The 10,535-nt window shown below is 37.3% G+C and overlaps 1 non-coding gene across 1 annotated transcript; it reads right to left on the minus strand.

Moving 5' to 3' along the window:
* Window positions 1-3,399: 3,399 nt before the first annotated feature.
* On the minus strand, window positions 3,400-3,517 carry LOC136983787 (U5 spliceosomal RNA). The gene has a single exon (XR_010882093.1). It is a non-coding gene; the product is annotated as a U5 spliceosomal RNA (small nuclear RNA).
* Window positions 3,518-10,535: the final 7,018 nt, after the last annotated feature.

Below are 10,535 nucleotides of genomic sequence, written 5' to 3' on the forward strand. Positions count from 1 at the left end.
TGTATAGAATAATAACAGATAAACAAAAAGAAAATATACAATCTACATCAACGTCCCACCAGAATCCAATTTTGCATTTTCTCATGCCAGAGGCATTAAAAGAATCCTTAGACGTTACTTGCCAATAATTGACAATTGCGAAGATGATGTTTTAAAGGCGTTCGTGATCGTTGAAAAAGAAAGTCGCGACAGTTAAGTACTCAAAACAGTGGCGTGCCGTGACATTTGATGATAGGGAAGCTGTGTTTATGTAAGAAGCCGAATTCCAGGGGTAATCAGTTAATTGCGCGTCAGTGATGGCCTGGGGTCCATTCGTACGTGCGTGGTGGCGGAAGAGACGTATCTGACAAAAACCGACAAAAAAGAAACAAAATAAACATATACTATGTACAAAATAGTTTGCTTTAGGACAATCAGCCGTTCAGGCATCCTGGGCGTCGATGTGCTTCTTCGATGGTCGATCGAAGGTGGCCCCGGGACAGTGGCGTTGACGAGTCTATAGGGCACGGGGAGACTTCCTCTGTTGGCGTCGGGGACACGGTCTAAGTCCGAAGTGGCGCGGGTTACGGGTTGGCACAATAGACAAGAAATTGTTTTTTTTTTTTTTTTTTTTTTTGCGCGTTGACACACGGCGTTTTGGTTATTCGGAACGTTAACCGTGTGCCAGGTGTCCTCGATTGTCGGGAATTATATCAATCTCCGTTCTTTCTTTCATCCATTTTGATTGGTCGTTCTCCCTCAACCACGCTTCCCGAGTGGTTGGTCCCTGGTTACTAAACGTCACGAGACTCTTACCTGAAGCGCGCGAAAAGTCAAAATCGAAGACGAATTCGATCTTCCACCGATCATAGGACGACTTCCTTCCGCGATTTATGGTTTCTGCTTCGCAGTTTGATATAAACAATGGGTGTCCGACTACGAACGACTTTTACCTATGCTTTTTTTAAACTAATAAATTTTTCTGTAAATTAACCGTTTTTTCGCGTCTTTGGTGACGAGTCAGACCTGTCCGGAACATCACATTTCCATAAAAGTTTTAAACAAATACTGGAAATGACAAAAATAAACAATTTATGTATTTTAGTTCTAAAATACAATTAATACGTACACAATACAAATTGACATGATACAAACAATGATAGAAAAACTTGTTTTTTTATATTTTTTATAAACTAATTCTATTCGGCGATTTTTTCCGCGAAGTCGTTAATTAGTTTATCATAAAAGTCGCTGGTCGTCGACTCCATCAAGTATTTAAAAGCTCTTTTTCTATCGAAAGCAACGCTAGCGACGACAATCTTTCCTCTGACTGAGTGAGTGTTCCTGCCCAATGTACGAATTTGCTTCGTGGTCGAAAAAATGCGCTCGACAGACCCACTAATAGATGGTCTCGTAAAAATTAATGATATTAAATCATATAATTCTTTTAGTACGTCTTTGTTCGGATCGACATTAATTATAATATGTTTTATGTCTAAGAGTTACTTGTCAATATAGTCCGGACACAAATATAAATGTTGCGATTCGCTACGTAATTTAGATAAATCAAAAAATTTCCCATAAAATATACTTAATTTAAAAAATTAAAACACGATTGGAAAAATTGTTTTTCATAATATTAAAATTATTAACATCTAAAAGTGATAAAAATTCTAAAGATTTTCTGTCAATATAATTACAGTATAATTAATTTAAAAAAAATATAATTAAATATAACTTTGCGAAGAAACGTACATAAAAATAACATTGAATACGCTTTACTTTTTAAATCTTAAACGATTCACGTAGTCAGACAGCTCCCTGCCAGTGGCTAAGGGATAGAATAGTTGGAAGTGTTACGCGTGTGTAGCTTCCACCAGCTAAACCGGTGAGGTTGGTGCTCTGTAAAGCGTATGCGCCAATGCCCTCTGGCTGCTTTACACCATTCAGTTATTCTTGTCGTGGAAGCTGTCTCGTAAGCGCTTCCATTCCGCCACTGATATTCGAATATACAATAGCAATCTTATCGTTTTCTTCACATGTAGTATAGAAATTTATAATAAGATACATAATGCGGTTATAATATAATATTAATTTTAATTAATTCAAACTACGTTAAAATATGAAAATTTATATTTTAGAAAATACAAGGGAAGGTCATTAGAAGGTGGAAGCGGTGGAAGCGCCGCTTCCAATGACGGCACGCCACTGGCTCAAAAGAAACAACACTAAACGAATTTTTCAGTTTTTCATCTACAGAGTAATTGTAAATGGAGGACACAATATATTGTAAGCCTATACTACTGTATAGCGCACTACTGCATTTTATTAATTGTAGCTTTGTGGTTTTTTTCCAACCGCTTTAGTCGTCACATCGGATAACTCGACACATTTCCACTTCCCCTTGGGGTGTCGACTTATGCGGAGTCGACTGTATATACAACAGCCTTCTTTAATGTTTGATGTATAGATGCATTTAGACCAGCGTTTAATTACTTACACGGTCTAAAATCTTCAACCAAATTAATGTAGTCCGGCATGCTTTGTTGTTGATTTTCAGCCTCCTGTGAATTTGATCCGGTGGCACTCAACAATGTGAAAGATGCAGAAATCGTAGTAGACGACGACGACGAAGAAGAAAGAGATTCATTTGATAGGCATGACCCGCTGCTCGGTCTTGAATCCCAGGTAATATTAATAGCACTAACATCTTAAAATAAAAAATACAACCTGATACATAACTGAAAAGCTTTATAAGGAGAGTAACTGTCTCTTTTATAAACAAGTCACATAACAAATAACACAACATTAATTTCTTTTACATAAAACAACGTATTAATATTGGTTTTAACAACAAAACAATTAATTACAGTAAGTCCTCTACTTACGAACTTAATCCGTTCGTAGCGGTCGTTCGCAAGTCGAAAAGACGATGTTTGGCGCAAAAACTCAAATACAACGTTGTTTGTACAATTATGTAATGTTTAGGCTACTTGAATAATGTTGAATTAAGATTGTTAAAGGAAAGTATAAATTCAAATCAATCACATGTACTGTACATTATTTATTAAAATTACTCATTTAAAACAACTACAAATGTACAGTATATATGTATGTACTGTAAATGTTTTAACGTTAAACTCCAAAAATAAACTTGACTATACATATAAAATAACTAACTGCCCTTTAACCCGCCATCTGTCGGCTTTGTTCGTAACTTGGAAAGTTTTTAAGTCGAATGTTCTTAAGTAGAGGACTGCCTGTATTGGAAAACCTAACACGGTGGCTCGGCAGAATTCATAGCCAGCTTGAAAAAAAACTCTGTGCCCTTAAGGGAAAAGAGTGTTAAGAAAAACAATTGTAACCCACAAGGCGGCGTTTTTAAAACAGTTAATCGAACTACTATTTATTAATTCAATCATCCCGCGTAAAGCGGGATTTCAAAAATTGCCTATAGGCTCATTGTAATGTTCCCCTCCACGGTAATCTTTAGTAAAAGGCGAAAGATTATCACGAGAATGAAGGGAAACCTGAGCTCGAGCTAACAGATTCTTGCCCAGGAGACTACTTGGGACGAATGCTTTCGTCTCTCTGGTGTCGTTGTAGTTACGTTTCTCTCTTCGCAAAAGTTTTAAACCATTTCTCGAATCGTAAAGCCATTCGAAATAATCCGTCGAGTTACCGAATATTTCTTACAGACGTCAAACAATAGGTATTTTATCTATTTTTTCCCGGCGTTAAGTAGGAATATTTTAGTAACTTCTTCACAGATGGCGCTAGTCGTCTATAAAACGGCGCGAAGGACGCTCAGTCGTTAAATTTGTAACGCTTTTGTATTTTATTTGAAAATTACAAGAGAACGATTAAAAAAATATTCTTCGAAACGTCCACAAAATATTTTTTAAATTTTTATCTTTATTTTTACGATTGCGTCGTTTCTACCGGTTTGATTTTATTTGGCCGAATTAATCAAATTCTCATAAAAACCTATGATAAATCGATGATCGGTTAACGAACAAATCGGATAACGAACACTTCCGCGAAAGATTTTTATGATCGGACAACGAACATATGTTCGGATAACGAACACTTCATTGAACAAACATAAAAAGAAACAATGGAAATAGCAAATACCGATTGATTTTTCCTTCTCTTCAGGCAACAATCCGAAACTTTTCGTAGCACGGGAGACTTCAACATCGACGCTCAATCCTATATATACTGATCGGATAGCATTCCTCGAACTTTGAAACACTCTCTTGTAATTCCAGCCTTTTATTTTTCTGACACAATTCTTTTATGGTATTTGCGAGACTGTCGGGCGGGCACTCGTTAAGTTTTGCGTGGGTTTTTATTTTCGAAAGGTGAGAGTATAATAGCAAAGGTAGAGGGCAGAATATGTCTAATGTTGCTGGGCATACGTATGCCTGGAAGAAATCTACAGTAGGGGCAGTTCAATCTTATCTAAGAAAGGTACTGTATAATCGAGAAGACTCGAGCAGCTAAAGGAGTAACAAAAATCACATCTGAGCAGGGCCGGATTATCGAATAGGCAAAGTAGGCAAATGTCTAGGGCCCGTAATTCGGAGGGGCCCGGCTTCAGTGCAGAAGATTTCTCTGTTTCAAAACGAGTTAAAAATTATGTAAGAAATTCGATAGGACAGAAAAGGCTGTATTTAACAATTCCTACTAAGCTCCGCTCGACTGGCCATTGCCTAAAAAGAAAAAAAAAGGGGTCAACAGCCACCCGAGCATCAGAAGTAATGTACGCCACAAGATCTTTCGTATCTATTTTTTTTTTTTAACTCTTTCCGCCCTGTGGGCACTAAGAGGGCCTCTTTTAGTAGGCCCATTATGGGTTCGGCCAGGCCCACAATGGGGCGACCGGGTGGTGAGGGACGGGGCCCGACATATCCGAACGGACCACCCCCCGAAAAATTCCTGGGGATTATTCGACCCGTTCGGATTCGATCCCGGGTCCCCCAGAGCGGTAGGCTGCCACCTTTACCGCTCGCCACAAGATCTCTCGCACCATCCAGAAATATTCCTAGGGCCGCCTCTCGTGGTAGTACTGATGTATGGTTATAATTTATTTTCTAAATCTAAACCTATTCGATATAGCGTTCAAATTGCTCGAGTGCGAAGATATTACAATTCAATAGTGTTTTATAAAAGAGTTAAAAAGAGTGACACTACGGTGTGACTTGGGGTGACACCACGATATCCGCACCGGGTGTCACCCATGCTAGCTACGCTAATGTCACATTATATAAGATTTGTTTAGAAGCAACTTATTTAAATGAGGCCCCAATTTAAATTTTGTCTAGGGCCCGCTAGAGGCTTAATCCGGCGCTGCATCTGAGAAATAAAAAACATTGGAGAGCTCATAATGGAACATGAAACGGATCTGACAACAGAAGAACGCCAAGAACTCTTGAATGAAGAACACCAAGAAACTCGGAGAGATATGTTTTATTCTGAAAAAGAGGCTTAATGCCGATATCTGCTATTAATTAAAGACCTTTTGAAGAAGTGGGGGATGTCAGATCAACGCTCTTAAAATGGCATACAAACCAGGTTGAGGTTAATAGGCTTGGAAATCTCTACAATTACATTGCTGTTAATTACTTCTGAAAATCCTGAAGAGAGAAAGCAATCGACATTAGACAGATTCTTTAACCCCAAACAACCTCTTGCATTTTTATTAGTCATGTGTTTTTCCGTTTGTTTGGGGTTAAAGAATCTGTCTAATGTCGATTGCTTTCTCTCTTCAGGATTTTCAGAAGTAATTAATAGCAATGTAATTGTAGAGATTTCCAAGCCTATTAACCTCAACCTGGTTTGTATGCCATTTTAAGTTAAATACATTTTTTAAAACTTGTAGTGGATGACACTTGATGTTAATAGTTTTTTTCAAATATTAATTCATCAATTAAATTTAATTATTGGTTAATATTACCTGTGGTATCGAAGATGGCGACGGGAAATTTTTTCCTAGATACTAGGCGGCGACAGGGGAATTTTTTTCCCTACGTTCGAGATGGCCGCGTTTCCGGTAATCTCGAATCAGATTATCGAGTGATAATCTGGAAGCAGATTAACAATGGATAATCTCGAAAGTAGAATACCGAGTGATCTAAACGTTAGGGAGCGTACCCGTACTATCTGTCGCATTATGCAAATTAATAAATTTTCCCGTCGCCGTCTAGTATCTAGGGAAAAACTTTCCCCGTCGCCATCTTCGATACCACGGGTAACATTAACCTTAATTATTAATACTTTAAATAGAGTTTTAGCAGTTTGTAATGAAAATTGAAATCAACAGGGCACAATTCTACGTGTGTGTGAAGGGGTTGGGACCTTAACAGGGCTGTAGAGCATATTAATAGGAACAAAAAAGTCCAATAAATCATGGCTGTACGGGCGACTCTTCGCGAGATACAGGCCCCCCAAAATGACTATATGTGAACTTTTCGAGACCCTCAAAAATGGGGTAAAATTTAAAAGTGATAATTTTCGCAAGTACAACTAAAAATTGCGCTTCGAACGCGCGACAATTTGGGGGGACCCTGTCCCCCTCACACCACCTAGAATCTTGCCATCAACAGCAGTTTCTCAATCGGTAAAATGCAAGGATTTCACTATTTTTCACGTGAAGGTGAGGAATGCGAGTTCAATTCTTGCAAAAATCGATAACTTTTTGCTTTAAGTAGACGTTTTATCCAAATGATTTTCGAGTGAGTTAGCAGTTGTGGCTTAGTGGTTAGAATGAAGGATTTTTCTCAAAAAATAACTCTTCTGCCACGATCCGTAGATCTCCCTTTCTGACTCCCTTTACGCTTAGCATCCCGTCGTGAATTTCGTTTCCGACAAAGTACAAAATTTTCCTACCTCTTCTCTGGTGTAAACTTGTACATTCCTCAAACCTTTGCGCCGTGCCAATTATCCACTCAGCTCAGTTGTCGATCAACTCTTCTTATTCTGGATCGTAATCACTCTTCACAGATCGAATCTTGTCGATCTGGCTTCACAATCCTGTCGGCAGCGCGAATGTAGGGAACCCGTTCTGAACCAGCAGATTCTGCCCCATCGGTTCGTCACACAAAATTAAAACAGTCAGATATTTCTACACAAAAAACTTTACTCTACACTCAGGGACCACCACTTCACCCTTCCTCTCTCTCCCGTGTCCAGAACTCCTCACTGTCCCTCTTCCCGCCTTTTTATTGTTCTGTTTATTCCTTTTTACAACCCTTTATTACCGCGTGCGGGTGAATTGCACCCGTTCCGACAAAGCCGCAAGTGAGGGAGGACGAGGAGGTCCGATATCACTACACTATCCGATCAGTATATACCGGCTTGAGTGTCGATGTCGACGTCTTCCACGCTTCGAAAAGTTTCGAATTGTTGCCTGAAGACAAGGGAAGACCAATCGGTATGCATTATTTGCGTGCTTCTTTTTCTGTATGTTCTGTGACGTGTTCCTTGCCCGAACATAAAATCTTTCGCAAAAGTGTTCGTTATCCGATCCCCCACTGTATTAGTAAATTACAGTTTATGCTCGTATTTTGATTCTAGCGATCCTTATTTTTGGATCAGTTTAGACCTGCTTCAGGCCTGTAAATTGGCCGAAATTGTTTCTTTTATGATTAGTTATTGCTGGAAAAGTACAAATATTGTTTTATTTTATTTTATTGCGAAATCTCGGGTTATTAAAAAGAATTTTTTGAGTCGGCTAGTTTTTAGAAAATTTTTGGCTACAAAAGCTTAAAACATCTGGCCTGATGTCGCACTCGAGACAAAAAATTGGCACTTAAGCAGTTTGAGTTTGACACCCCTGCTCTAAAGCAAATATATCCAACTGGCTTTTGCATGTTTAAAAATCTCATTTCTTTTTTCAGTAGCTAGACCATTTATTCAAGCTTAGAAACTGAACTGAACTGCACAGCTTCATTTTTCAACAGGCTCTTGAGTTTCGTTGCAGCTGCTGAAGACTTTTCATCTAGTTTATCAAAGAATGATCCTATGAATAATTTTCTGCATAAAAACAAGTCACTTGAATCCACATGACCCACCTGGTTATTACAGGATGTGGCAAACCAGCTATCTTGTTATATAGAATGTACTGTACTGTACATACATTCATAAATTTTAAATCAGTCTTTTTTCATTTCTAAAATGAAATTGCTGGTCTAAGAAAATTTTATTGTAATTGCTTCACATTACTTAAACAAGATAAGTGTTGTTTAGGATTTAAACTTTATTTTTGAGAATGTATGGTACCTGGGGCCATATTCTGGTCATTGTCTCAGGTCTCTGGTAAACCGGTCACTGATTGGCTAATCATTAGGCGATCGGCTTGTGAGAGACAAGAGACCAGAGACAGTGACCAGAATACGGCCCCCGGTCTGTTACAAATAACCACTTTTTCATATGGAATAAGTTTCAATTATTTATCAATTATTCTTTAATGTTTATTGAATTATGTGTTATCTTAATGAAGCTTTTAGCTATACATCCACAAGAGCCAAATTATCGGGCTAGAGTTGGCTATAATAAATAAATAATTAATAAGACAATTTGGCACTAGAGCTTGGCGTTAGGCGCCATCTCTTACCAAACTTGATAATTATAATTAAATTAAATAAATAATTTTAATAATTTGGAACTGGAGGAAAAGAAATCGGCCCGAAGCGGTACTCGAACCCGCAACTTCTGCTATCCGTGCAGACACGTTACCAGTTACGCTACCCGGACCTTCAGTCCGATCGCCTCCTCCAGTATATATAAGCTAACACGACGACCATCGACGGTCATTACAATGCCGGCTGGGGACACATCAAGTGCCTTTTTATTTATATTTATACGCCTTGCCGGGGTTGTGATGGCCGGTTGAGTGCCTTGGGAGGACGTGGGCACTTGATCTGTCCCCAGCCGGCATTGTAATGACCGTCGATGGTCGTCGTGTTAGCTTATATATACTGGAGGAGGCGATCGGACCGAAGGTCCGGGTAGCGTAACTGGTAACGTGTCTGCACGGATAGCAGAAGTTGCGGGTTCGAGTCCCGCTTCGGGCCGATTTCTTTTCCTCCAGTTCCAAATTATTAAAATTATTTAATTTAATTATAATTATCAAGTTTAGTAAAAGATGGCGCCTAACGCCAAGCTCTAGTGCCAAATTGTCTTATTAATTATTTATTTATTATAGCCAACTCTAGCCCGATAATTCGGCTCTTGTGGATGTATAGCTTTGTGACGGGTTAGCTTTTAGCTGTTATTGATATGAGATAATCTTGTTACAAATTATTTTATATCCTAAAATTTTATCAAAATATTTCTAGTGTAGAAAATTAAGATATTTTACTTTATAATAGAAATGTAATGAATAAATTAGGTTAGGTTATAACATTAGTTTCAATTTTTGTAATTATAAGCAATGCTTGAAATACAATAATTTTCAAAATTAATTACAAAAATTGCCATAAAAAATATGTTTTCTTAATATATACTGTATATAATAAAATATCAATATTTAATAACTGGATTACAAGTTTTAAAACTCTCTCTACTAAAAAATATTTTAATTGTTTGTCAGAGAAGATATTATCATCATATAATTTTTGCTTGCGGTTTAATAAAAAGTTTACAGAAAAACTAAAATTCAGAATAAAGGTGAACATGATTAATACGGCATTCTTTTTTAGTAGTAAGTACTGTTAAAACATTATTGGAAAACAAGTTTTGTCGACTTCCATTTGATAAAACAGTGTGGTTTTGTCAATAATTAGTAGATTTGTCCATTAAAATGTAAGTCAAGAAAATTAATAAACTAATATATATATATATATATCTACAGTAAGACCCCACTTAATGCTGATTTAATATAACATGGTGTGCTCAAAGCATAAAAAAAGCTCAAATTTACACTGATTTAAATTATCACAGCATTTTATTAATTCATATATAATACGATTATTTACAAACACGAACCAATCAGGAAAAGGGAGCAATTCGTTATAGCACTGTACTAAACATCAACCAAATGCCAAAATTCTATCGGGCTAGATTAAGGCTAATAACTAAATAAATTACGTAAGCAATTTGGCTCTAGAGGGAGGCGTTAGGCACCATCTCGTATTAACATTAATAATTATAATTTTTAATTAATTAATTTATCTAGCCCGATAAATTTCAGTATTTGGTTGATGTTTAGCTTTAATATATCAGGTTTAGAGATGTTGTTTATATATAGCATTGTACTTTCCAAAATTGCACCAAACAAATCTGTTTGTTTGGTGCAATTTTGGAAAAAATATAACATCATGGATGCTATAGGAAATATTGACTTGGCTTGGCAAGAATTAACCGATAAATGCATGAACAGTGTGTGAAAGAAGTTACGACTGGAGGTATCCAAGTATTCTCCACAAGAAGAGTCTATCACTGTATCGTTAAGTTGACCAAATTGTCAACCTAATCAATACAGCAGGACTAGATGTAGACATGCAGGATATTGAGGAGTTACTGCAGGTTTCTGGTGAGAGCCTTACCAACAA

This window comes from Centruroides vittatus, unplaced genomic scaffold (assembly GCF_030686945.1).
Source record: "Centruroides vittatus isolate TY-2023 unplaced genomic scaffold, ASM3068694v2 contig_885, whole genome shotgun sequence".
In the NCBI taxonomy this organism is placed as follows: Eukaryota; Metazoa; Arthropoda; class Arachnida; order Scorpiones; family Buthidae; genus Centruroides; species Centruroides vittatus.